Source organism: Chiloscyllium punctatum, chromosome 30 (assembly GCF_047496795.1).
Source record: "Chiloscyllium punctatum isolate Juve2018m chromosome 30, sChiPun1.3, whole genome shotgun sequence".
Taxonomy (NCBI): Eukaryota; Metazoa; Chordata; class Chondrichthyes; order Orectolobiformes; family Hemiscylliidae; genus Chiloscyllium; species Chiloscyllium punctatum.
This window is the reverse complement of record NC_092768.1, coordinates 686367-713610: the sequence shown is the minus strand read 5'-3', so window position 1 is coordinate 713610 and position 27244 is coordinate 686367. Positions and strand designations below refer to the sequence as shown.

Sequence of the window (27244 nt, the reverse complement as noted above, 5' to 3'; positions counted from 1 at the left end):
CATCTGGAGTGGGGGTGGGGGAAGGGGAAGAAAGCAGACAAGGTTTCTGGTCCGGTGAGCCTTCTTGAGGACGGCAGTTTTCATTTGTCGCCAAAAAATGAGGAAGTCTCAAATGATCATCTCCTTGGTAGATGAAAGGACAAGTTGGCCAGGGAGAGCAGAATGGAGAGTATCGTAGGTTTTGTTTGTTGACAAGAGCAGACCGCTCCGCCCTGGGAACGCATGGGACTTGAAATCGGCACTCCTGCATTGAGATATGGAGCTGGCCTCTCAAAATGCCGCAGACTCCCCGGCGGGGAATTGAACCCCGGTCTCCCGCGTGACAGGCGGGGATACTAACCACTATACTACCGAGGATTGGACGACAGCGCACTCTGTCGCATCCGTATTAGGTAGAATGTTCTTATGTGAAATTTGGATTTTGTTGTCAATTTGAGTTCTCCTTTAGATCATCTTCTACCTCTGTGGAGATGATTAAGAGAATAGTTATTGTTGTTTTCATGTTTTATTATTCGACTATCTTTCTTTCAAGTAATCCGCCGCTGCTGCTGCTGCTGCTGTAAAACAGCCTTTTCGTTGTGCCCTACCGTCTGCGTTAAACTTCGTCTGCTGCTGATCCACGCGCGCTCTCCCATTACCTGCTTCTAACAAACTGATTTGTGTACGACAGCACAAATCCAACAGCCTGGCTTCAATTCCCACTGCCAAATGGACTCAGCACGAAAGCTTCCCTTTTTCAAGCTCGTCCCCTCAGGTTCTACTACCACCCATCAATCGCTTCCTCATCAGGGAGCAGTGCTCCCGGAGGACGGTGGGGTGACTTTACTGTACGCTGCATCAGATCTCTCAGCCATGCATTTAACATCGAAACGTAGAAATTAAGTGCAGGAGTAGGCCATTCAGCCCTTCAAGTCAGGCAGAATCCGAGGAGCAGGAAAATCAGGATGCTGCCTGACTTGCTTCGCGTTTCCAGCGCCACACTGATCGAGACTCTGATTTCCAGCAACTGCAGTCCTCACTTGTTCCATTCAGCCCTTCAAGACACCGCCACCGTTCAATGTGATCACGATTGAACATGTAATTTCAGTAAGCACTCCAGCTTCCTCTCCGTACCCCTGGATCCCTTTAGCTGCAAGGTCTACGTCCGGCTCCCTCTTGAGTGTATCTCACAAACCGGCATAGCCGCATCTTCCTGTGGGAGACAAGTCCACAGGTTCACCACTCTCTGAGAGAAAAATTCTTCCTGAATCGCTTGCCCTTCGTTCGGAGACTGTCACCCCTGGTTCTGGACGTCCCCAACATTGGGAACCGGTGAACTTTTGCTGGGATCCCTCAGTACCAAGCATGGATCTGCATGGGTTTCTCTTCAGAAGGGTCAGTGTGAATGGCCTGCTTCCACACTGTGGTGCTCCTATGATGCCAACAGTGTAGGTTGAGTACCTGCACGTGCTTTCTCAAGCTTGCCTCTGTGTTGACCTTCATGTTAACCCAGCCACTGGGCTTTGTCCTTCTATCGAGAAGAGCAGACGATGCCACTCAGATGACTTTGACTTTCCACTGTGGGTGTAGTACAGTCTGCCAGCAGCAGGGGATGGTGTTGCATCACCTTGATGGCAGGATCGGGTCCAAACTCTGAGGGGTCTGACCCCTTTTTGATTGGAGCGAGGGAGAGGGGAAAGCTCACTGTCATTTGTCGCTACCGGTTGCTTAAAGGTTTTAATTTGCACGCCGTTTGCGTGCGAGTTATATGCCCACTGACGGGACGAAGTGACAACAAAATCAGAGTGGGAAACAGAAATTGCTGGAGCAAGTCAGCATCTGGAGTGGGGGTGGGGGAAGGGGAAGAAAGCAGACAAGGTTTCTGGTCCGGTGAGCCTTCTTGAGGACGGCAGTTTTCATTTGTCGCCAAAAAATGAGGAAGTCTCAAATGATCAAGTCTCAAATGATCATCTCCTTGGTAGATGAAAGGACAAGTTGGCCAGGGAGAGCAGAATGGAGAGTATCGTAGGTTTTGTTTGTTGACAAGAGCAGACCGCTCCGCCCTGGGAACGCATGGGACTTGAAATCGGCACTCCTGCATTGAGATATGGAGCTGGCCTCTCAAAATGCCGCAGACTCCCCGGCGGGGAATTGAACCCCGGTCTCCCGCGTGACAGGCGGGGATACTAACCACTATACTACCGAGGATTGGACGACAGCGCACTCTGTCGCATCCGTATTAGGTAGAATGTTCTTATGTGAAATTTGGATTTTGTTGTCAATTTGAGTTCTCCTTTAGATCATCTTCTACCTCTGTGGAGATGATTAAGAGAATAGTTATTGTTGTTTTCATGTTTTATTATTCGACTATCTTTCTTTCAAGTAATCCGCCGCTGCTGCTGCTGCTGCTGTAAAACAGCCTTTTCGTTGTGCCCTACCGTCTGCGTTAAACTTCGTCTGCTGCTGATCCACGCGCGCTCTCCCATTACCTGCTTCTAACAAACTGATTTGTGTACGACAGCACAAATCCAACAGCCTGGCTTCAATTCCCACTGCCAAATGGACTCAGCACGAAAGCTTCCCTTTTTCAAGCTCGTCCCCTCAGGTTCTACTACCACCCATCAATCGCTTCCTCATCAGAGAGCAGTGCTCCCGGAGGACGGTGGGGTGACTTTACTGTACGCTGCATCAGATCTCTCAGCCATGCATTTAACATCGAAACGTAGAAATTAAGTGCAGGAGTAGGCCATTCAGCCCTTCAAGTCAGGCAGAATCCGAGGAGCAGGAAAATCAGGATGCTGCCTGACTTGCTTCGCGTTTCCAGCGCCACACTGATCGAGACTCTGATTTCCAGCAACTGCAGTCCTCACTTGTTCCATTCAGCCCTTCAAGACACCGCCACCGTTCAATGTGATCACGATTGAACATGTAATTTCAGTAAGCACTCCAGCTTCCTCTCCGTACCCCTGGATCCCTTTAGCTGCAAGGTCTACGTCCGGCTCCCTCTTGAGTGTATCTCACAAACCGGCATAGCCGCATCTTCCTGTGGGAGACAAGTCCACAGGTTCACCACTCTCTGAGAGAAAAATTCTTCCTGAATCGCTTGCCCTTCGTTCGGAGACTGTCACCCCTGGTTCTGGACGTCCCCAACATTGGGAACCGGTGAACTTTTGCTGGGATCCCTCAGTACCAAGCATGGATCTGCATGGGTTTCTCTTCAGAAGGGTCAGTGTGAATGGCCTGCTTCCACACTGTGGTGCTCCTATGATGCCAACAGTGTAGGTTGAGTACCTGCACGCGCTTTCTCAAGCTTGCCTCTGTGTTGACCTTCATGTTAACCCAGCCACTGGGCTTTGTCCTTCTATCGAGAAGAGCAGACGATGCCACTCAGATGACTTTGACTTTCCACTGTGGGTGTAGTACAGTCTGCCAGCAGCAGGGGATGGTGTTGCATCACCTTAATGGCAGGATCGGGTCCAAACTCTGAGGGGTCTGACCCCTTTTTGATTGGAGCGAGGGAGAGGGGAAAGCTCACTGTCATTTGTCGCTACCGGTTGCTTAAAGGTTTTAATTTGCACGCCGTTTGCGTGCGAGTTATATGCCCACTGACGGGACGAAGTGACAACAAAATCAGAGTGGGAAACAGAAATTGCTGGAGCAAGTCAGCATCTGGAGTGGGGGTGGGGGAAGGGGAAGAAAGCAGACAAGGTTTCTGGTCCGGTGAGCCTTCTTGAGGACGGCAGTTTTCATTTGTCGCCAAAAAAGGAGGAAGTCTCAAATGATCATCTCCTTGGTAGATGAAAGGACAAGTTGGCCAGGGAGAGCAGAATGGAGAGTATCGTAGGTTTTGTTTGTTGACAAGAGCAGACCGCTCGGCCCTGGGAACGCATGGGACTTGAAATCGGCACTCCTGCATTGAGATATGGAGCTGGCCTCTCAAAATGCCGCAGACTCCCCGGCGGGGAATTGAACCCCGGTCTCCCGCGTGACAGGCGGGGATACTAACCACTATACTACCGAGGATTGGACGACAGCGCACTCTGTCGCAGCCGTATTAGGTAGAATGTTCTTATGTGAAATTTGGATTTTGTTGTCAATTTGAGTTCTTCTTTAGATCATCTTCTACCTCTGTGGAGATGATTAAGAGAATAGTTATTGTTGTTTTCATGTTTTATTATTCGACTATCTTTCTTTCAAGTAATCCGCCGCTGCTGCTGCTGCTGCTGCTGTAAAACAGCCTTTTCGTTGTGCCCTACCGTCTGCGTTAAACTTCGTCTGCTGCTGATCCACGCGCGCTCTCCCATTACCTGCTTCTAACAAACTGATTTGTGTACGACAGCACAAATCCAACAGCCTGGCTTCAATTCCCACTGCCAAATGGACTCAGCACGAAAGCTTCCCTTTTTCAAGCTCGTCCCCTCAGGTTCTACTACCACCCATCAATCGCTTCCTCATCAGAGAGCAGTGCTCCCGGAGGACGGTGGGGTGACTTTACTGTACGCTGCATCAGATCTCTCAGCCATGCATTTAACATCGAAACGTAGAAATTAAGTGCAGGAGTAGGCCATTCAGCCCTTCAAGTCAGGCAGAATCCGAGGAGCAGGAAAATCAGGATGCTGCCTGACTTGCTTCGCGTTTCCAGCGCCACACTGATCGAGACTCTGATTTCCAGCAACTGCAGTCCTCACTTGTTCCATTCAGCCCTTCAAGACACCGCCACCGTTCAATGTGATCACGATTGAACATGTAATTTCAGTAAGCACTCCAGCTTCCTCTCCGTACCCCTGGATCCCTTTAGCTGCAAGGTCTACGTCCGGCTCCCTCTTGAGTGTATCTCACAAACCGGCATAGCCGCATCTTCCTGTGGGAGACAAGTCCACAGGTTCACCACTCTCTGAGAGAAAAATTCTTCCTGAATCGCTTGCCCTTCGTTCGGAGACTGTCACCCCTGGTTCTGGACGTCCCCAACATTGGGAACCGGTGAACTTTTGCTGGGATCCCTCAGTACCAAGCATGGATCTGCATGGGTTTCTCTTCAGAAGGGTCAGTGTGAATGGCCTGCTTCCACACTGTGGTGCTCCTATGATGCCAACAGTGTAGGTTGAGTACCTGCACGTGCTTTCTCAAGCTTGCCTCTGTGTTGACCTTCATGTTAACCCAGCCACTGGGCTTTGTCCTTCTATCGAGAAGAGCAGACGATGCCACTCAGATGACTTTGACTTTCCACTGTGGGTGTAGTACAGTCTGCCAGCAGCAGGGGATGGTGTTGCATCACCTTAATGGCAGGATCGGGTCCAAACTCTGAGGGGTCTGACCCCTTTTTGATTGGAGCGAGGGAGAGGGGAAAGCTCACTGTCATTTGTCGCTACCGGTTGCTTAAAGGTTTTAATTTGCACGCCGTTTGCGTGCGAGTTATATGCCCACTGACGGGACGAAGTGACAACAAAATCAGAGTGGGAAACAGAAATTGCTGGAGCAAGTCAGCATCTGGAGTGGGGGTGGGGGAAGGGGAAGAAAGCAGACAAGGTTTCTGGTCCGGTGAGCCTTCTTGAGGACGGCAGTTTTCATTTGTCGCCAAAAAATGAGGAAGTCTCAAATGATCATCTCCTTGGTAGATGAAAGGACAAGTTGGCCAGGGAGAGCAGAATGGAGAGTATCGTAGGTTTTGTTTGTTGACAAGAGCAGACCGCTCCGCCCTGGGAACGCATGGGACTTGAAATCGGCACTCCTGCATTGAGATATGGAGCTGGCCTCTCAAAATGCCGCAGACTCCCCGGCGGGGAATTGAACCCCGGTCTCCCGCGTGACAGGCGGGGATACTAACCACTATACTACCGAGGATTGGACGACAGCGCACTCTGTCGCATCCGTATTAGGTAGAATGTTCTTATGTGAAATTTGGATTTTGTTGTCAATTTGAGTTCTCCTTTAGATCATCTTCTACCTCTGTGGAGATGATTAAGAGAATAGTTATTGTTGTTTTCATGTTTTATTATTCGACTATCTTTCTTTCAAGTAATCCGCCGCTGCTGCTGCTGCTGCTGTAAAACAGCCTTTTCGTTGTGCCCTACCGTCTGCGTTAAACTTCGTCTGCTGCTGATCCACGCGCGCTCTCCCATTACCTGCTTCTAACAAACTGATTTGTGTACGACAGCACAAATCCAACAGCCTGGCTTCAATTCCCACTGCCAAATGGACTCAGCACGAAAGCTTCCCTTTTTCAAGCTCGTCCCCTCAGGTTCTACTACCACCCATCAATCGCTTCCTCATCAGAGAGCAGTGCTCCCGGAGGACGGTGGGGTGACTTTACTGTACGCTGCATCAGATCTCTCAGCCATGCATTTAACATCGAAACGTAGAAATTAAGTGCAGGAGTAGGCCATTCAGCCCTTCAAGTCAGGCAGAATCCGAGGAGCAGGAAAATCAGGATGCTGCCTGACTTGCTTCGCGTTTCCAGCGCCACACTGATCGAGACTCTGATTTCCAGCAACTGCAGTCCTCACTTGTTCCATTCAGCCCTTCAAGACACCGCCACCGTTCAATGTGATCACGATTGAACATGTAATTTCAGTAAGCACTCCAGCTTCCTCTCCGTACCCCTGGATCCCTTTAGCTGCAAGGTCTACGTCCGGCTCCCTCTTGAGTGTATCTCACAAACCGGCATAGCCGCATCTTCCTGTGGGAGACAAGTCCACAGGTTCACCACTCTCTGAGAGAAAAATTCTTCCTGAATCGCTTGCCCTTCGTTCGGAGACTGTCACCCCTGGTTCTGGACGTCCCCAACATTGGGAACCGGTGAACTTTTGCTGGGATCCCTCAGTACCAAGCATGGATCTGCATGGGTTTCTCTTCAGAAGGGTCAGTGTGAATGGCCTGCTTCCACACTGTGGTGCTCCTATGATGCCAACAGTGTAGGTTGAGTACCTGCACGCGCTTTCTCAAGCTTGCCTCTGTGTTGACCTTCATGTTAACCCAGCCACTGGGCTTTGTCCTTCTATCGAGAAGAGCAGACGATGCCACTCAGATGACTTTGACTTTCCACTGTGGGTGTAGTACAGTCTGCCAGCAGCAGGGGATGGTGTTGCATCACCTTAATGGCAGGATCGGGTCCAAACTCTGAGGGGTCTGACCCCTTTTTGATTGGAGCGAGGGAGAGGGGAAAGCTCACTGTCATTTGTCGCTACCGGTTGCTTAAAGGTTTTAATTTGCACGCCGTTTGCGTGCGAGTTATATGCCCACTGACGGGACGAAGTGACAACAAAATCAGAGTGGGAAACAGAAATTGCTGGAGCAAGTCAGCATCTGGAGTGGGGGTGGGGGAAGGGGAAGAAAGCAGACAAGGTTTCTGGTCCGGTGAGCCTTCTTGAGGACGGCAGTTTTCATTTGTCGCCAAAAAAGGAGGAAGTCTCAAATGATCATCTCCTTGGTAGATGAAAGGACAAGTTGGCCAGGGAGAGCAGAATGGAGAGTATCGTAGGTTTTGTTTGTTGACAAGAGCAGACCGCTCGGCCCTGGGAACGCATGGGACTTGAAATCGGCACTCCTGCATTGAGATATGGAGCTGGCCTCTCAAAATGCCGCAGACTCCCCGGCGGGGAATTGAACCCCGGTCTCCCGCGTGACAGGCGGGGATACTAACCACTATACTACCGAGGATTGGACGACAGCGCACTCTGTCGCAGCCGTATTAGGTAGAATGTTCTTATGTGAAATTTGGATTTTGTTGTCAATTTGAGTTCTTCTTTAGATCATCTTCTACCTCTGTGGAGATGATTAAGAGAATAGTTATTGTTGTTTTCATGTTTTATTATTCGACTATCTTTCTTTCAAGTAATCCGCCGCTGCTGCTGCTGTAAAACAGCCTTTTCGTTGTGCCCTACCGTCTGCGTTAAACTTCGTCTGCTGCTGATCCACGCGCGCTCTCCCATTACCTGCTTCTAACAAACTGATTTGTGTACGACAGCACAAATCCAACAGCCTGGCTTCAATTCCCACTGCCAAATGGACTCAGCACGAAAGCTTCCCTTTTTCAAGCTCGTCCCCTCAGGTTCTACTACCACCCATCAATCGCTTCCTTATCAGAGAGCAGTGCTCCCGGAGGACGGTGGGGTGACTTTACTGTACGCTGCATCAGATCTCTCAGCCATGCATTTAACATCGAAACGTAGAAATTAAGTGCAGGAGTAGGCCATTCAGCCCTTCAAGTCAGGCAGAATCCGAGGAGCAGGAAAATCAGGATGCTGCCTGACTTGCTTCGCGTTTCCAGCGCCACACTGATCGAGACTCTGATTTCCAGCAACTGCAGTCCTCACTTGTTCCATTCAGCCCTTCAAGACACCGCCACCGTTCAATGTGATCACGATTGAACATGTAATTTCAGTAAGCACTCCAGCTTCCTCTCCGTACCCCTGGATCCCTTTAGCTGCAAGGTCTACGTCCGGCTCCCTCTTGAGTGTATCTCACAAACCGGCATAGCCGCATCTTCCTGTGGGAGACAAGTCCACAGGTTCACCACTCTCTGAGAGAAAAATTCTTCCTGAATCGCTTGCCCTTCGTTCGGAGACTGTCACCCCTGGTTCTGGACGTCCCCAACATTGGGAACCGGTGAACTTTTGCTGGGATCCCTCAGTACCAAGCATGGATCTGCATGGGTTTCTCTTCAGAAGGGTCAGTGTGAATGGCCTGCTTCCACACTGTGGTGCTCCTATGATGCCAACAGTGTAGGTTGAGTACCTGCACGTGCTTTCTCAAGCTTGCCTCTGTGTTGACCTTCATGTTAACCCAGCCACTGGGCTTTGTCCTTCTATCGAGAAGAGCAGACGATGCCACTCAGATGACTTTGACTTTCCACTGTGGGTGTAGTACAGTCTGCCAGCAGCAGGGGATGGTGTTGCATCACCTTAATGGCAGGATCGGGTCCAAACTCTGAGGGGTCTGACCCCTTTTTGATTGGAGCGAGGGAGAGGGGAAAGCTCACTGTCATTTGTCGCTACCGGTTGCTTAAAGGTTTTAATTTGCACGCCGTTTGCGTGCGAGTTATATGCCCACTGACGGGACGAAGTGACAACAAAATCAGAGTGGGAAACAGAAATTGCTGGAGCAAGTCAGCATCTGGAGTGGGGGTGGGGGAAGGGGAAGAAAGCAGACAAGGTTTCTGGTCCGGTGAGCCTTCTTGAGGACGGCAGTTTTCATTTGTCGCCAAAAAACGAGGAAGTCTCAAATGATCATCTCCTTGGTAGATGAAAGGACAAGTTGGCCAGGGAGAGCAGAATGGAGAGTATCGTAGGTTTTGTTTGTTGACAAGAGCAGACCGCTCGGCCCTGGGAACGCATGGGAATTGAAATCGGCACTCCTGCATTGAGATATGGAGCTGGCCTCTCAAAATGCCGCAGACTCCCCGGCGGGGAATTGAACCCCGGTCTCCCGCGTGACAGGCGGGGATACTAACCACTATACTACCGAGGATTGGACGACAGCTCACTCTGTCGCATCCGTATTAGGTAGAATGTTCTTATGTGAAATTTGGATTTTGTTGTCAATTTGAGTTCTCCTTTAGATCATCTTCTACCTCTGTGGAGATGATTAAGAGAATAGTTATTGTTGTTTTCATGTTTTATTATTCGACTATCTTTCTTTCAAGTAATCCGCCGCTGCTGCTGCTGCTGTAAAACAGCCTTTTCGTTGTGCCCTACCGTCTGCGTTAAACTTCGTCTGCTGCTGATCCACGCGCGCTCTCCCATTACCTGCTTCTAACAAACTGATTTGTGTACGACAGCACAAATCCAACAGCCTGGCTTCAATTCCCACTGCCAAATGGACTCAGCACGAAAGCTTCCCTTTTTCAAGCTCGTCCCCTCAGGTTCTACTACCACCCATCAATCGCTTCCTCATCAGAGAGCAGTGCTCCCGGAGGACGGTGGGGTGACTTTACTGTACGCTGCATCAGATCTCTCAGCCATGCATTTAACATCGAAACGTAGAAATTAAGTGCAGGAGTAGGCCATTCAGCCCTTCAAGTCAGGCAGAATCCGAGGAGCAGGAAAATCAGGATGCTGCCTGACTTGCTTCGCGTTTCCAGCGCCACACTGATCGAGACTCTGATTTCCAGCAACTGCAGTCCTCACTTGTTCCATTCAGCCCTTCAAGACACCGCCACCGTTCAATGTGATCACGATTGAACATGTAATTTCAGTAAGCACTCCAGCTTCCTCTCCGTACCCCTGGATCCCTTTAGCTGCAAGGTCTACGTCCGGCTCCCTCTTGAGTGTATCTCACAAACCGGCATAGCCGCATCTTCCTGTGGGAGACAAGTCCACAGGTTCACCACTCTCTGAGAGAAAAATTCTTCCTGAATCGCTTGCCCTTCGTTCGGAGACTGTCACCCCTGGTTCTGGACGTCCCCAACATTGGGAACCGGTGAACTTTTGCTGGGATCCCTCAGTACCAAGCATGGATCTGCATGGGTTTCTCTTCAGAAGGGTCCGTGTGAATGGCCTGCTTCCACACTGTGGTGCTCCTATGATGCCAACAGTGTAGGTTGAGTACCTGCACGTGCTTTCTCAAGCTTGCCTCTGTGTTGACCTTCATGTTAACCCAGCCACTGGGCTTTGTCCTTCTATCGAGAAGAGCAGACGATGCCACTCAGATGACTTTGACTTTCCACTGTGGGTGTAGTACAGTCTGCCAGCAGCAGGGGATGGTGTTGCATCACCTTAATGGCAGGATCGGGTCCAAACTCTGAGGGGTCTGACCCCTTTTTGATTGGAGCGAGGGAGAGGGGAAAGCTCACTGTCATTTGTCGCTACCGGTTGCTTAAAGGTTTTAATTTGCACGCCGTTTGCGTGCGAGTTATATGCCCACTGACGGGACGAAGTGACAACAAAATCAGAGTGGGAAACAGAAATTGCTGGAGCAAGTCAGCATCTGGAGTGGGGGTGGGGGAAGGGGAAGAAAGCAGACAAGGTTTCTGGTCCGGTGAGCCTTCTTGAGGACGGCAGTTTTCATTTGTCGCCAAAAAAGGAGGAAGTCTCAAATGATCATCTCCTTGGTAGATGAAAGGACAGTTGGCCAGGGAGAGCAGAATGGAGAGTACCGTAGGTTTTGTTTGTTGACAAGAGCAGACCGCTCCGCCCTGGGAACGCATGGGACTTGAAATCGGCACTCCTGCATTGAGATATGGAGCTGGCCTCTCAAAATGCCGCAGACTCCCCGGCGGGGAATTGAACCCCGGTCTCCCGCGTGACAGGCGGGGATACTAACCACTATACTACCGAGGATTGGACGACAGCGCACTCTGTCGCATTCGTATTAGGTAGAATGTTCTTATGTGAAATTTGGATTTTGTTGTCAATTTGAGTTCTCCTTTAGATCATCTTCTACCTCTGTGGAGATGATTAAGAGAATAGTTATTGTTGTTTTCATGTTTTATTATTCGACTATCTTTCTTTCAAGTAATCCGCCGCTGCTGCTGCTGCTGCTGTAAAACAGCCTTTTCGTTGTGCCCTACCGTCTGCGTTAAACTTCGTCTGCTGCTGATCCACGCGCGCTCTCCCATTACCTGCTTCTAACAAACTGATTTGTGTACGACAGCACAAATCCAACAGCCTGGCTTCAATTCCCACTGCCAAATGGACTCAGCACGAAAGCTTCCCTTTTTCAAGCTCGTCCCCTCAGGTTCTACTACCACCCATCAATCGCTTCCTCATCAGAGAGCAGTGCTCCCGGAGGACGGTGGGGTGACTTTACTGTACGCTGCATCAGATCTCTCAGCCATGCATTTAACATCGAAACGTAGAAATTAAGTGCAGGAGTAGGCCATTCAGCCCTTCAAGTCAGGCAGAATCCGAGGAGCAGGAAAATCAGGATGCTGCCTGACTTGCTTCGCGTTTCCAGCGCCACACTGATCGAGACTCTGATTTCCAGCAACTGCAGTCCTCACTTGTTCCATTCAGCCCTTCAAGACACCGCCACCGTTCAATGTGATCACGATTGAACATGTAATTTCAGTAAGCACTCCAGCTTCCTCTCCGTACCCCTGGATCCCTTTAGCTGCAAGGTCTACGTCCGGCTCCCTCTTGAGTGTATCTCACAAACCGGCATAGCCGCATCTTCCTGTGGGAGACAAGTCCACAGGTTCACCACTCTCTGAGAGAAAAATTCTTCCTGAATCGCTTGCCCTTCGTTCGGAGACTGTCACCCCTGGTTCTGGACGTCCCCAACATTGGGAACCGGTGAACTTTTGCTGGGATCCCTCAGTACCAAGCATGGATCTGCATGGGTTTCTCTTCAGAAGGGTCAGTGTGAATGGCCTGCTTCCACACTGTGGTGCTCCTATGATGCCAACAGTGTAGGTTGAGTACCTGCACGTGCTTTCTCAAGCTTGCCTCTGTGTTGACCTTCATGTTAACCCAGCCACTGGGCTTTGTCCTTCTATCGAGAAGAGCAGACGATGCCACTCAGATGACTTTGACTTTCCACTGTGGGTGTAGTACAGTCTGCCAGCAGCAGGGGATGGTGTTGCATCACCTTAATGGCAGGATCGGGTCCAAACTCTGAGGGGTCTGACCCCTTTTTGATTGGAGCGAGGGAGAGGGGAAAGCTCACTGTCATTTGTCGCTACCGGTTGCTTAAAGGTTTTAATTTGCACGCCGTTTGCGTGCGAGTTATATGCCCACTGACGGGACGAAGTGACAACAAAATCAGAGTGGGAAACAGAAATTGCTGGAGCAAGTCAGCATCTGGAGTGGGGGTGGGGGAAGGGGAAGAAAGCAGACAAGGTTTCTGGTCCGGTGAGCCTTCTTGAGGACGGCAGTTTTCATTTGTCGCCAAAAAATGAGGAAGTCTCAAATGATCATCTCCTTGGTAGATGAAAGGACAGTTGGCCAGGGAGAGCAGAATGGAGAGTATCGTAGGTTTTGTTTGTTGACAAGAGCAGACCGCTCCGCCCTGGGAACGCATGGGACTTGAAATCGGCACTCCTGCATTGAGATATGGAGCTGGCCTCTCAAAATGCCGCAGACTCCCCGGCGGGGAATTGAACCCCGGTCTCCCGCGTGACAGGCGGGGATACTAACCACTATACTACCGAGGATTGGACGACAGCGCACTCTGTCGCATCCGTATTAGGTAGAATGTTCTTATGTGAAATTTGGATTTTGTTGTCAATTTGAGTTCTCCTTTAGATCATCTTCTACCTCTGTGGAGATGATTAAGAGAATAGTTATTGTTGTTTTCATGTTTTATTATTCGACTATCTTTCTTTCAAGTAATCCGCCGCTGCTGCTGCTGCTGTAAAACAGCCTTTTCGTTGTGCCCTACCGTCTGCGTTAAACTTCGTCTGCTGCTGATCCACGCGCGCTCTCCCATTACCTGCTTCTAACAAACTGATTTGTGTACGACAGCACAAATCCAACAGCCTGGCTTCAATTCCCACTGCCAAATGGACTCAGCACGAAAGCTTCCCTTTTTCAAGCTCGTCCCCTCAGGTTCTACTACCACCCATCAATCGCTTCCTCATCAGAGAGCAGTGCTCCCGGAGGACGGTGGGGTGACTTTACTGTACGCTGCATCAGATCTCTCAGCCATGCATTTAACATCGAAACGTAGAAATTAAGTGCAGGAGTAGGCCATTCAGCCCTTCAAGTCAGGCAGAATCCGAGGAGCAGGAAAATCAGGATGCTGCCTGACTTGCTTCGCGTTTCCAGCGCCACACTGATCGAGACTCTGATTTCCAGCAACTGCAGTCCTCACTTGTTCCATTCAGCCCTTCAAGACACCGCCACCGTTCAATGTGATCACGATTGAACATGTAATTTCAGTAAGCACTCCAGCTTCCTCTCCGTACCCCTGGATCCCTTTAGCTGCAAGGTCTACGTCCGGCTCCCTCTTGAGTGTATCTCACAAACCGGCATAGCCGCATCTTCCTGTGGGAGACAAGTCCACAGGTTCACCACTCTCTGAGAGAAAAATTCTTCCTGAATCGCTTGCCCTTCGTTCGGAGACTGTCACCCCTGGTTCTGGACGTCCCCAACATTGGGAACCGGTGAACTTTTGCTGGGATCCCTCAGTACCAAGCATGGATCTGCATGGGTTTCTCTTCAGAAGGGTCAGTGTGAATGGCCTGCTTCCACACTGTGGTGCTCCTATGATGCCAACAGTGTAGGTTGAGTACCTGCACGTGCTTTCTCAAGCTTGCCTCTGTGTTGACCTTCATGTTAACCCAGCCACTGGGCTTTGTCCTTCTATCGAGAAGAGCAGACGATGCCACTCAGATGACTTTGACTTTCCACTGTGGGTGTAGTACAGTCTGCCAGCAGCAGGGGATGGTGTTGCATCACCTTAATGGCAGGATCGGGTCCAAACTCTGAGGGGTCTGACCCCTTTTTGATTGGAGCGAGGGAGAGGGGAAAGCTCACTGTCATTTGTCGCTACCGGTTGCTTAAAGGTTTTAATTTGCACGCCGTTTGCGTGCGAGTTATATGCCCACTGACGGGACGAAGTGACAACAAAATCAGAGTGGGAAACAGAAATTGCTGGAGCAAGTCAGCATCTGGAGTGGGGGTGGGGGAAGGGGAAGAAAGCAGACAAGGTTTCTGGTCCGGTGAGCCTTCTTGAGGACGGCAGTTTTCATTTGTCGCCAAAAAATGAGGAAGTCTCAAATGATCATCTCCTTGGTAGATGAAAGGACAAGTTGGCCAGGGAGAGCAGAATGGAGAGTATCGTAGGTTTTGTTTGTTGACAAGAGCAGACCGCTCCGCCCTGGGAACGCATGGGACTTGAAATCGGCACTCCTGCATTGAGATATGGAGCTGGCCTCTCAAAATGCCGCAGACTCCCCGGCGGGGAATTGAACCCCGGTCTCCCGCGTGACAGGCGGGGATACTAACCACTATACTACCGAGGATTGGACGACAGCGCACTCTGTCGCATCCGTATTAGGTAGAATGTTCTTATGTGAAATTTGGATTTTGTTGTCAATTTGAGTTCTCCTTTAGATCATCTTCTACCTCTGTGGAGATGATTAAGAGAATAGTTATTGTTGTTTTCATGTTTTATTATTCGACTATCTTTCTTTCAAGTAATCCGCCGCTGCTGCTGCTGCTGCTGTAAAACAGCCTTTTCGTTGTGCCCTACCGTCTGCGTTAAACTTCGTCTGCTGCTGATCCACGCGCGCTCTCCCATTACCTGCTTCTAACAAACTGATTTGTGTACGACAGCACAAATCCAACAGCCTGGCTTCAATTCCCACTGCCAAATGGACTCAGCACGAAAGCTTCCCTTTTTCAAGCTCGTCCCCTCAGGTTCTACTACCACCCATCAATCGCTTCCTCATCAGAGAGCAGTGCTCCCGGAGGACGGTGGGGTGACTTTACTGTACGCTGCATCAGATCTCTCAGCCATGCATTTAACATCGAAACGTAGAAATTAAGTGCAGGAGTAGGCCATTCAGCCCTTCAAGTCAGGCAGAATCCGAGGAGCAGGAAAATCAGGATGCTGCCTGACTTGCTTCGCGTTTCCAGCGCCACACTGATCGAGACTCTGATTTCCAGCAACTGCAGTCCTCACTTGTTCCATTCAGCCCTTCAAGACACCGCCACCGTTCAATGTGATCACGATTGAACATGTAATTTCAGTAAGCACTCCAGCTTCCTCTCCGTACCCCTGGATCCCTTTAGCTGCAAGGTCTACGTCCGGCTCCCTCTTGAGTGTATCTCACAAACCGGCATAGCCGCATCTTCCTGTGGGAGACAAGTCCACAGGTTCACCACTCTCTGAGAGAAAAATTCTTCCTGAATCGCTTGCCCTTCGTTCGGAGACTGTGACCCCTGGTTCTGGACGTCCCCAACATTGGGAACCGGTGAACTTTTGCTGGGATCCCTCAGTACCAAGCATGGATCTGCATGGGTTTCTCTTCAGAAGGGTCAGTGTGAATGGCCTGCTTCCACACTGTGTTGCTCCTATGATGCCAACAGTGTAGGTTGAGTACCTGCACGTGCTTTCTCAAGCTTGCCTCTGTGTTGACCTTCATGTTAACCCAGCCACTGGGCTTTGTCCTTCTATCGAGAAGAGCAGACGATGCCACTCAGATGACTTTGACTTTCCACTGTGGGTGTAGTACAGTCTGCCAGCAGCAGGGGATGGTGTTGCATCACCTTAATGGCAGGATCGGGTCCAAACTCTGAGGGGTCTGACCCCTTTTTGATTGGAGCGAGGGAGAGGGGAAAGCTCACTGTCATTTGTCGCTACCGGTTGCTTAAAGGTTTTAATTTGCACGCCGTTTGCGTGCGAGTTATATGCCCACTGACGGGACGAAGTGACAACAAAATCAGAGTGGGAAACAGAAATTGCTGGAGCAAGTCAGCATCTGGAGTGGGGGTGGGGGAAGGGGAAGAAAGCAGACAAGGTTTCTGGTCCGGTGAGCCTTCTTGAGGACGGCAGTTTTCATTTGTCGCCAAAAAATGAGGAAGTCTCAAATGATCATCTCCTTGGTAGATGAAAGGACAAGTTGGCCAGGGAGAGCAGAATGGAGAGTATCGTAGGTTTTGTTTGTTGACAAGAGCAGACCGCTCCGCCCTGGGAACGCATGGGACTTGAAATCGGCACTCCTGCATTGAGATATGGAGCTGGCCTCTCAAAATGCCGCAGACTCCCCGGCGGGGAATTGAACCCCGGTCTCCCGCGTGACAGGCGGGGATACTAACCACTATACTACCGAGGATTGGACGACAGCGCACTCTGTCGCATCCGTATTAGGTAGAATGTTCTTATGTGAAATTTGGATTTTGTTGTCAATTTGAGTTCTCCTTTAGATCATCTTCTACCTCTGTGGAGATGATTAAGAGAATAGTTATTGTTGTTTTCATGTTTTATTATTCGACTATCTTTCTTTCAAGTAATCCGCCGCTGCTGCTGCTGCTGCTGTAAAACAGCCTTTTCGTTGTGCCCTACCGTCTGCGTTAAACTTCGTCTGCTGCTGATCCACGCGCGCTCTCCCATTACCTGCTTCTAACAAACTGATTTGTGTACGACAGCACAAATCCAACAGCCTGGCTTCAATTCCCACTGCCAAATGGACTCAGCACGAAAGCTTCCCTTTTTCAAGCTCGTCCCCTCAGGTTCTACTACCACCCATCAATCGCTTCCTCATCAGAGAGCAGTGCTCCCGGAGGACGGTGGGGTGACTTTACTGTACGCTGCATCAGATCTCTCAGCCATGCATTTAACATCGAAACGTAGAAATTAAGTGCAGGAGTAGGCCATTCAGCCCTTCAAGTCAGGCAGAATCCGAGGAGCAGGAAAATCAGGATGCTGCCTGACTTGCTTCGCGTTTCCAGCGCCACACTGATCGAGACTCTGATTTCCAGCAACTGCAGTCCTCACTTGTTCCATTCAGCCCTTCAAGACACCGCCACCGTTCAATGTGATCACGATTGAACATGTAATTTCAGTAAGCACTCCAGCTTCCTCTCCGTACCCCTGGATCCCTTTAGCTGCAAGGTCTACGTCCGGCTCCCTCTTGAGTGTATCTCACAAACCGGCATAGCCGCATCTTCCTGTGGGAGACAAGTCCACAGGTTCACCACTCTCTGAGAGAAAAATTCTTCCTGAATCGCTTGCCCTTCGTTCGGAGACTGTGACCCCTGGTTCTGGACGTCCCCAACATTGGGAACCGGTGAACTTTTGCTGGGATCCCTCAGTACCAAGCATGGATCTGCATGGGTTTCTCTTCAGAAGGGTCAGTGTGAATGGCCTGCTTCCACACTGTGTTGCTCCTATGATGCCAACAGTGTAGGTTGAGTACCTGCACGTGCTTTCTCAAGCTTGCCTCTGTGTTGACCTTCATGTTAACCCAGCCACTGGGCTTTGTCCTTCTATCGAGAAGAGCAGACGATGCCACTCAGATGACTTTGACTTTCCACTGTGGGTGTAGTACAGTCTGCCAGCAGCAGGGGATGGTGTTGCATCACCTTAATGGCAGGATCGGGTCCAAACTCTGAGGGGTCTGACCCCTTTTTGATTGGAGCGAGGGAGAGGGGAAAGCTCACTGTCATTTGTCGCTACCGGTTGCTTAAAGGTTTTAATTTGCACGCCGTTTGCGTGCGAGTTATATGCCCACTGACGGGACGAAGTGACAACAAAATCAGAGTGGGAAACAGAAATTGCTGGAGCAAGTCAGCATCTGGAGTGGGGGTGGGGGAAGGGGAAGAAAGCAGACAAGGTTTCTGGTCCGGTGAGCCTTCTTGAGGACGGCAGTTTTCATTTGTCGCCAAAAAATGAGGAAGTCTCAAATGATCATCTCCTTGGTAGATGAAAGGACAAGTTGGCCAGGGAGAGCAGAATGGAGAGTATCGTAGGTTTTGTTTGTTGACAAGAGCAGACCGCTCCGCCCTGGGAACGCATGGGACTTGAAATCGGCACTCCTGCATTGAGATATGGAGCTGGCCTCTCAAAATGCCGCAGACTCCCCGGCGGGGAATTGAACCCCGGTCTCCCGCGTGACAGGCGGGGATAATAACCACTATACTACCGAGGATTGGACGACAGCGCACTCTGTCGCATCCGTATTAGGTAGAATGTTCTTATGTGAAATTTGGATTTTGTTGTCAATTTGAGTTCTCCTTTAGATCATCTTCTACCTCTGTGGAGATGATTAAGAGAATAGTTATTGTTGTTTTCATGTTTTATTATTCGACTATCTTTCTTTCAAGTAATCCGCCGCTGCTGCTGCTGCTGTAAAACAGCCTTTTCGTTGTGCCCTACCGTCTGCGTTAAACTTCGTCTGCTGCTGATCCACGCGCGCTCTCCCATTACCTGCTTCTAACAAACTGATTTGTGTACGACAGCACAAATCCAACAGCCTGGCTTCAATTCCCACTGCCAAATGGACTCAGCACGAAAGCTTCCCTTTTTCAAGCTCGTCCCCTCAGGTTCTACTACCACCCATCAATCGCTTCCTCATCAGAGAGCAGTGCTCCCGGAGGACGGTGGGGTGACTTTACTGTACGCTGCATCAGATCTCTCAGCCATGCATTTAACATCGAAACGTAGAAATTAAGTGCAGGAGTAGGCCATTCAGCCCTTCAAGTCAGGCAGAATCCGAGGAGCAGGAAAATCAGGATGCTGCCTGACTTGCTTCGCGTTTCCAGCGCCACACTGATCGAGACTCTGATTTCCAGCAACTGCAGTCCTCACTTGTTCCATTCAGCCCTTCAAGACACCGCCACCGTTCAATGTGATCACGATTGAACATGTAATTTCAGTAAGCACTCCAGCTTCCTCTCCGTACCCCTGGATCCCTTTAGCTGCAAGGTCTACGTCCGGCTCCCTCTTGAGTGTATCTCACAAACCGGCATAGCCGCATCTTCCTGTGGGAGACAAGTCCACAGGTTCACCACTCTCTGAGAGAAAAATTCTTCCTGAATCGCTTGCCCTTCGTTCGGAGACTGTGACCCCTGGTTCTGGACGTCCCCAACATTGGGAACCGGTGAACTTTTGCTGGGATCCCTCAGTACCAAGCATGGATCTGCATGGGTTTCTCTTCAGAAGGGTCAGTGTGAATGGCCTGCTTCCACACTGTGTTGCTCCTATGATGCCAACAGTGTAGGTTGAGTACCTGCACGTGCTTTCTCAAGCTTGCCTCTGTGTTGACCTTCATGTTAACCCAGCCACTGGGCTTTGTCCTTCTATCGAGAAGAGCAGACGATGCCACTCAGATGACTTTGACTTTCCACTGTGGGTGTAGTACAGTCTGCCAGCAGCAGGGGATGGTGTTGCATCACCTTAATGGCAGGATCGGGTCCAAACTCTGAGGGGTCTGACCCCTTTTTGATTGGAGCGAGGGAGAGGGGAAAGCTCACTGTCATTTGTCGCTACCGGTTGCTTAAAGGTTTTAATTTGCACGCCGTTTGCGTGCGAGTTATATGCCCACTGACGGGACGAAGTGACAACAAAATCAGAGTGGGAAACAGAAATTGCTGGAGCAAGTCAGCATCTGGAGTGGGGGTGGGGGAAGGGGAAGAAAGCAGACAAGGTTTCTGGTCCGGTGAGCCTTCTTGAGGACGGCAGTTTTCATTTGTCGCCAAAAAATGAGGAAGTCTCAAATGATCATCTCCTTGGTAGATGAAAGGACAAGTTGGCCAGGGAGAGCAGAATGGAGAGTATCGTAGGTTTTGTTTGTTGACAAGAGCAGACCGCTCCGCCCTGGGAACGCATGGGACTTGAAATCGGCACTCCTGCATTGAGATATGGAGCTGGCCTCTCAAAATGCCGCAGACTCCCCGGCGAGGAATTGAACCCCGGTCTCCCGCGTGACAGGCGGGGATACTAACCACTATACTACCGAGGATTGGACGACAGCGCACTCTGTCGCATCCGTATTAGGTAGAATGTTCTTATGTGAAATTTGGATTTTGTTGTCAATTTGAGTTCTCCTTTAGATCATCTTCTACCTCTGTGGAGATGATTAAGAGAATAGTTATTGTTGTTTTCATGTTTTATTATTCGACTATCTTTCTTTCAAGTAATCCGCCGCTGCTGCTGCTGTAAAACAGCCTTTTCGTTGTGCCCTACCGTCTGCGTTAAACTTCGTCTGCTGCTGATCCACGCGCGCTCTCCCATTACCTGCTTCTAACAAACTGATTTGTGTACGACAGCACAAATCCAACAGCCTGGCTTCAATTCCCACTGCCAAATGGACTCAGCACGAAAGCTTCCCTTTTTCAAGCTCGTCCCCTCAGGTTCTACTACCACCCATCAATCGCTTCCTTATCAGAGAGCAGTGCTCCCGGAGGACGGTGGGGTGACTTTACTGTACGCTGCATCAGATCTCTCAGCCATGCATTTAACATCGAAACGTAGAAATTAAGTGCAGGAGTAGGCCATTCAGCCCTTCAAGTCAGGCAGAATCCGAGGAGCAGGAAAATCAGGATGCTGCCTGACTTGCTTCGCGTTTCCAGCGCCACACTGATCGAGACTCTGATTTCCAGCAACTGCAGTCCTCACTTGTTCCATTCAGCCCTTCAAGACACCGCCACCGTTCAATGTGATCACGATTGAACATGTAATTTCAGTAAGCACTCCAGCTTCCTCTCCGTACCCCTGGATCCCTTTAGCTGCAAGGTCTACGTCCGGCTCCCTCTTGAGTGTATCTCACAAACCGGCATAGCCGCATCTTCCTGTGGGAGACAAGTCCACAGGTTCACCACTCTCTGAGAGAAAAATTCTTCCTGAATCGCTTGCCCTTCGTTCGGAGACTGTCACCCCTGGTTCTGGACGTCCCCAACATTGGGAACCGGTGAACTTTTGCTGGGATCCCTCAGTACCAAGCATGGATCTGCATGGGTTTCTCTTCAGAAGGGTCAGTGTGAATGGCCTGCTTCCACACTGTGGTGCTCCTATGATGCCAACAGTGTAGGTTGAGTACCTGCACGTGCTTTCTCAAGCTTGCCTCTGTGTTGACCTTCATGTTAACCCAGCCACTGGGCTTTGTCCTTCTATCGAGAAGAGCAGACGATGCCACTCAGATGACTTTGACTTTCCACTGTGGGTGTAGTACAGTCTGCCAGCAGCAGGGGATGGTGTTGCATCACCTTAATGGCAGGATCGGGTCCAAACTCTGAGGGGTCTGACCCCTTTTTGATTGGAGCGAGGGAGAGGGGAAAGCTCACTGTCATTTGTCGCTACCGGTTGCTTAAAGGTTTTAATTTGCACGCCGTTTGCGTGCGAGTTATATGCCCACTGACGGGACGAAGTGACAACAAAATCAGAGTGGGAAACAGAAATTGCTGGAGCAAGTCAGCATCTGGAGTGGGGGTGGGGGAAGGGGAAGAAAGCAGACAAGGTTTCTGGTCCGGTGAGCCTTCTTGAGGACGGCAGTTTTCATTTGTCGCCAAAAAACGAGGAAGTCTCAAATGATCATCTCCTTGGTAGATGAAAGGACAAGTTGGCCAGGGAGAGCAGAATGGAGAGTATCGTAGGTTTTGTTTGTTGACAAGAGCAGACCGCTCGGCCCTGGGAACGCATGGGAATTGAAATCGGCACTCCTGCATTGAGATATGGAGCTGGCCTCTCAAAATGCCGCAGACTCCCCGGCGGGGAATTGAACCCCGGTCTCCCGCGTGACAGGCGGGGATACTAACCACTATACTACCGAGGATTGGACGACAGCGCACTCTGTCGCATCCGTATTAGGTAGAATGTTCTTATGTGAAATTTGGATTTTGTTGTCAATTTGAGTTCTCCTTTAGATCATCTTCTACCTCTGTGGAGATGATTAAGAGAATAGTTATTGTTGTTTTCATGTTTTATTATTCGACTATCTTTCTTTCAAGTAATCCGCCGCTGCTGCTGCTGCTGCTGTAAAACAGCCTTTTCGTTGTGCCCTACCGTCTGCGTTAAACTTCGTCTGCTGCTGATCCACGCGCGCTCTCCCATTACCTGCTTCTAACAAACTGATTTGTGTACGACAGCACAAATCCAACAGCCTGGCTTCAATTCCCACTGCCAAATGGACTCAGCACGAAAGCTTCCCTTTTTCAAGCTCGTCCCCTCAGGTTCTACTACCACCCATCAATCGCTTCCTCATCAGAGAGCAGTGCTCCCGGAGGACGGTGGGGTGACTTTACTGTACGCTGCATCAGATCTCTCAGCCATGCATTTAACATCGAAACGTAGAAATTAAGTGCAGGAGTAGGCCATTCAGCCCTTCAAGTCAGGCAGAATCCGAGGAGCAGGAAAATCAGGATGCTGCCTGACTTGCTTCGCGTTTCCAGCGCCACACTGATCGAGACTCTGATTTCCAGCAACTGCAGTCCTCACTTGTTCCATTCAGCCCTTCAAGACACCGCCACCGTTCAATGTGATCACGATTGAACATGTAATTTCAGTAAGCACTCCAGCTTCCTCTCCGTACCCCTGGATCCCTTTAGCTGCAAGGTCTACGTCCGGCTCCCTCTTGAGTGTATCTCACAAACCGGCATAGCCGCATCTTCCTGTGGGAGACAAGTCCACAGGTTCACCACTCTCTGAGAGAAAAATTCTTCCTGAATCGCTTGCCCTTCGTTCGGAGACTGTCACCCCTGGTTCTGGACGTCCCCAACATTGGGAACCGGTGAACTTTTGCTGGGATCCCTCAGTACCAAGCATGGATCTGCATGGGTTTCTCTTCAGAAGGGTCAGTGTGAATGGCCCGCTTCCACACTGTGGTGCTCCTATGATGCCAACAGTGTAGGTTGAGTACCTGCACGTGCTTTCTCAAGCTTGCCTCTGTGTTGACCTTCATGTTAACCCAGCCACTGGGCTTTGTCCTTCTATCGAGAAGAGCAGACGATGCCACTCAGATGACTTTGACTTTCCACTGTGGGTGTAGTACAGTCTGCCAGCAGCAGGGGATGGTGTTGCATCACCTTAATGGCAGGATCGGGTCCAAACTCTGAGGGGTCTGACCCCTTTTTGATTGGAGCGAGGGAGAGGGGAAAGCTCACTGTCATTTGTCGCTACCGGTTGCTTAAAGGTTTTAATTTGCACGCCGTTTGCGTGCGAGTTATATGCCCACTGACGGGACGAAGTGACAACAAAATCAGAGTGGGAAACAGAAATTGCTGGAGCAAGTCAGCATCTGGAGTGGGGGTGGGGGAAGGGGAAGAAAGCAGACAAGGTTTCTGGTCCGGTGAGCCTTCTTGAGGACGGCAGTTTTCATTTGTCGCCAAAAAATGAGGAAGTCTCAAATGATCATCTCCTTGGTAGATGAAAGGACAGTTGGCCAGGGAGAGCAGAATGGAGAGTATCGTAGGTTTTGTTTGTTGACAAGAGCAGACCGCTCCGCCCTGGGAACGCATGGGACTTGAAATCGGCACTCCTGCATTGAGATATGGAGCTGGCCTCTCAAAATGCCGCAGACTCCCCGGCGGGGAATTGAACCCCGGTCTCCCGCGTGACAGGCGGGGATACTAACCACTATACTACCGAGGATTGGACGACAGCGCACTCTGTCGCATCCGTATTAGGTAGAATGTTCTTATGTGAAATTTGGATTTTGTTGTCAATTTGAGTTCTCCTTTAGATCATCTTCTACCTCTGTGGAGATGATTAAGAGAATAGTTATTGTTGTTTTCATGTTTTATTATTCGACTATCTTTCTTTCAAGTAATCCGCCGCTGCTGCTGCTGCTGCTGTAAAACAGCCTTTTCGTTGTGCCCTACCGTCTGCGTTAAACTTCGTCTGCTGCTGATCCACGCGCGCTCTCCCATTACCTGCTTCTAACAAACTGATTTGTGTACGACAGCACAAATCCAACAGCCTGGCTTCAATTCCCACTGCCAAATGGACTCAGCACGAAAGCTTCCCTTTTTCAAGCTCGTCCCCTCAGGTTCTACTACCACCCATCAATCGCTTCCTCATCAGAGAGCAGTGCTCCCGGAGGACGGTGGGGTGACTTTACTGTACGCTGCATCAGATCTCTCAGCCATGCATTTAACATCGAAACGTAGAAATTAAGTGCAGGAGTAGGCCATTCAGCCCTTCAAGTCAGGCAGAATCCGAGGAGCAGGAAAATCAGGATGCTGCCTGACTTGCTTCGCGTTTCCAGCGCCACACTGATCGAGACTCTGATTTCCAGCAACTGCAGTCCTCACTTGTTCCATTCAGCCCTTCAAGACACCGCCACCGTTCAATGTGATCACGATTGAACATGTAATTTCAGTAAGCACTCCAGCTTCCTCTCCGTACCCCTGGATCCCTTTAGCTGCAAGGTCTACGTCCGGCTCCCTCTTGAGTGTATCTCACAAACCGGCATAGCCGCATCTTCCTGTGGGAGACAAGTCCACAGGTTCACCACTCTCTGAGAGAAAAATTCTTCCTGAATCGCTTGCCCTTCGTTCGGAGACTGTGACCCCTGGTTCTGGACGTCCCCAACATTGGGAACCGGTGAACTTTTGCTGGGATCCCTCAGTACCAAGCATGGATCTGCATGGGTTTCTCTTCAGAAGGGTCAGTGTGAATGGCCTGCTTCCACACTGTGGTGCTCCTATGATGCCAACAGTGTAGGTTGAGTACCTGCACGTGCTTTCTCAAGCTTGCCTCTGTGTTGACCTTCATGTTAACCCAGCCACTGGGCTTTGTCCTTCTATCGAGAAGAGCAGACGATGCCACTCAGATGACTTTGACTTTCCACTGTGGGTGTAGTACAGTCTGCCAGCAGCAGGGGATGGTGTTGCATCACCTTAATGGCAGGATCGGGTCCAAACTCTGAGGGGTCTGACCCCTTTTTGATTGGAGCGAGGGAGAGGGGAAAGCTCACTGTCATTTGTCGCTACCGGTTGCTTAAAGGTTTTAATTTGCACGCCGTTTGCGTGCGAGTTATATGCCCACTGACGGGACGAAGTGACAACAAAATCAGAGTGGGAAACAGAAATTGCTGGAGCAAGTCAGCATCTGGAGTGGGGGTGGGGGAAGGGGAAGAAAGCAGACAAGGTTTCTGGTCCGGTGAGCCTTCTTGAGGACGGCAGTTTTCATTTGTCGCCAAAAAATGAGGAAGTCTCAAATGATCATCTCCTTGGTAGATGAAAGGACAAGTTGGCCAGGGAGAGCAGAATGGAGAGTATCGTAGGTTTTGTTTGTTGACAAGAGCAGACCGCTCCGCCCTGGGAACGCATGGGACTTGAAATCGGCACTCCTGCATTGAGATATGGAGCTGGCCTCTCAAAATGCCGCAGACTCCCCGGCGGGGAATTGAACCCCGGTCTCCCGCGTGACAGGCGGGGATACTAACCACTATACTACCGAGGATTGGACGACAGCGCACTCTGTCGCATCCGTATTAGGTAGAATGTTCTTATGTGAAATTTGGATTTTGTTGTCAATTTGAGTTCTCCTTTAGATCATCTTCTACCTCTGTGGAGATGATTAAGAGAATAGTTATTGTTGTTTTCATGTTTTATTATTCGACTATCTTTCTTTCAAGTAATCCGCCGCTGCTGCTGCTGCTGCTGTAAAACAGCCTTTTCGTTGTGCCCTACCGTCTGCGTTAAACTTCGTCTGCTGCTGATCCACGCGCGCTCTCCCATTACCTGCTTCTAACAAACTGATTTGTGTACGACAGCACAAATCCAACAGCCTGGCTTCAATTCCCACTGCCAAATGGACTCAGCACGAAAGCTTCCCTTTTTCAAGCTCGTCCCCTCAGGTTCTACTACCACCCATCAATCGCTTCCTCATCAGAGAGCAGTGCTCCCGGAGGACGGTGGGGTGACTTTACTGTACGCTGCATCAGATCTCTCAGCCATGCATTTAACATCGAAACGTAGAAATTAAGTGCAGGAGTAGGCCATTCAGCCCTTCAAGTCAGGCAGAATCCGAGGAGCAGGAAAATCAGGATGCTGCCTGACTTGCTTCGCGTTTCCAGCGCCACACTGATCGAGACTCTGATTTCCAGCAACTGCAGTCCTCACTTGTTCCATTCAGCCCTTCAAGACACCGCCACCGTTCAATGTGATCACGATTGAACATGTAATTTCAGTAAGCACTCCAGCTTCCTCTCCGTACCCCTGGATCCCTTTAGCTGCAAGGTCTACGTCCGGCTCCCTCTTGAGTGTATCTCACAAACCGGCATAGCCGCATCTTCCTGTGGGAGACAAGTCCACAGGTTCACCACTCTCTGAGAGAAAAATTCTTCCTGAATCGCTTGCCCTTCGTTCGGAGACTGTCACCCCTGGTTCTGGACGTCCCCAACATTGGGAACCGGTGAACTTTTGCTGGGATCCCTCAGTACCAAGCATGGATCTGCATGGGTTTCTCTTCAGAAGGGTCAGTGTGAATGGCCTGCTTCCACACTGTGGTGCTCCTATGATGCCAACAGTGTAGGTTGAGTACCTGCACGTGCTTTCTCAAGCTTGCCTCTGTGTTGACCTTCATGTTAACCCAGCCACTGGGCTTTGTCCTTCTATCGAGAAGAGCAGACGATGCCACTCAGATGACTTTGACTTTCCACTGTGGGTGTAGTACAGTCTGCCAGCAGCAGGGGATGGTGTTGCATCACCTTAATGGCAGGATCGGGTCCAAACTCTGAGGGGTCTGACCCCTTTTTGATTGGAGCGAGGGAGAGGGGAAAGCTCACTGTCATTTGTCGCTACCGGTTGCTTAAAGGTTTTAATTTGCACGCCGTTTGCGTGCGAGTTATATGCCCACTGACGGGACGAAGTGACAACAAAATCAGAGTGGGAAACAGAAATTGCTGGAGCAAGTCAGCATCTGGAGTGGGGGTGGGGGAAGG

General features: G+C 50.2%; 15 non-coding genes across 15 annotated transcripts; all 15 read right to left on the bottom strand.

Moving 5' to 3' along the window:
• Positions 1-285: 285 nt before the first annotated feature.
• On the bottom strand, positions 286-357 carry trnad-guc (transfer RNA aspartic acid (anticodon GUC)). Its single transcript has one exon. It is a non-coding gene; the product is annotated as a tRNA-Asp (tRNA).
• A 1758-nt stretch (positions 358-2115) lies between these two features.
• trnad-guc (transfer RNA aspartic acid (anticodon GUC)) lies at positions 2116-2187 on the bottom strand. The gene has a single exon. It is a non-coding gene; the product is annotated as a tRNA-Asp (tRNA).
• A 1743-nt stretch (positions 2188-3930) lies between these two features.
• trnad-guc (transfer RNA aspartic acid (anticodon GUC)) lies at positions 3931-4002 on the bottom strand. The gene has a single exon. It is a non-coding gene; the product is annotated as a tRNA-Asp (tRNA).
• Positions 4003-5748: 1746 nt separating this feature from the next.
• trnad-guc (transfer RNA aspartic acid (anticodon GUC)) lies at positions 5749-5820 on the bottom strand. The gene has a single exon. It is a non-coding gene; the product is annotated as a tRNA-Asp (tRNA).
• A 1743-nt stretch (positions 5821-7563) lies between these two features.
• trnad-guc (transfer RNA aspartic acid (anticodon GUC)) lies at positions 7564-7635 on the bottom strand. The gene has a single exon. It is a non-coding gene; the product is annotated as a tRNA-Asp (tRNA).
• Positions 7636-9372: 1737 nt separating this feature from the next.
• On the bottom strand, positions 9373-9444 carry trnad-guc (transfer RNA aspartic acid (anticodon GUC)). The gene has a single exon. It is a non-coding gene; the product is annotated as a tRNA-Asp (tRNA).
• A 1739-nt stretch (positions 9445-11183) lies between these two features.
• Positions 11184-11255, bottom strand: trnad-guc (transfer RNA aspartic acid (anticodon GUC)). Its single transcript has one exon. It is a non-coding gene; the product is annotated as a tRNA-Asp (tRNA).
• Positions 11256-12997: 1742 nt separating this feature from the next.
• Positions 12998-13069, bottom strand: trnad-guc (transfer RNA aspartic acid (anticodon GUC)). Its single transcript has one exon. It is a non-coding gene; the product is annotated as a tRNA-Asp (tRNA).
• Positions 13070-14809: 1740 nt separating this feature from the next.
• Positions 14810-14881, bottom strand: trnad-guc (transfer RNA aspartic acid (anticodon GUC)). The gene has a single exon. It is a non-coding gene; the product is annotated as a tRNA-Asp (tRNA).
• A 1743-nt stretch (positions 14882-16624) lies between these two features.
• On the bottom strand, positions 16625-16696 carry trnad-guc (transfer RNA aspartic acid (anticodon GUC)). The gene has a single exon. It is a non-coding gene; the product is annotated as a tRNA-Asp (tRNA).
• Positions 16697-18439: 1743 nt separating this feature from the next.
• trnad-guc (transfer RNA aspartic acid (anticodon GUC)) lies at positions 18440-18511 on the bottom strand. Its single transcript has one exon. It is a non-coding gene; the product is annotated as a tRNA-Asp (tRNA).
• Positions 18512-20251: 1740 nt separating this feature from the next.
• On the bottom strand, positions 20252-20323 carry trnad-guc (transfer RNA aspartic acid (anticodon GUC)). Its single transcript has one exon. It is a non-coding gene; the product is annotated as a tRNA-Asp (tRNA).
• Positions 20324-22060: 1737 nt separating this feature from the next.
• Positions 22061-22132, bottom strand: trnad-guc (transfer RNA aspartic acid (anticodon GUC)). Its single transcript has one exon. It is a non-coding gene; the product is annotated as a tRNA-Asp (tRNA).
• A 1742-nt stretch (positions 22133-23874) lies between these two features.
• Positions 23875-23946, bottom strand: trnad-guc (transfer RNA aspartic acid (anticodon GUC)). The gene has a single exon. It is a non-coding gene; the product is annotated as a tRNA-Asp (tRNA).
• A 1743-nt stretch (positions 23947-25689) lies between these two features.
• Positions 25690-25761, bottom strand: trnad-guc (transfer RNA aspartic acid (anticodon GUC)). The gene has a single exon. It is a non-coding gene; the product is annotated as a tRNA-Asp (tRNA).
• Between the last annotated feature and the right edge of the window lie 1483 nt (positions 25762-27244).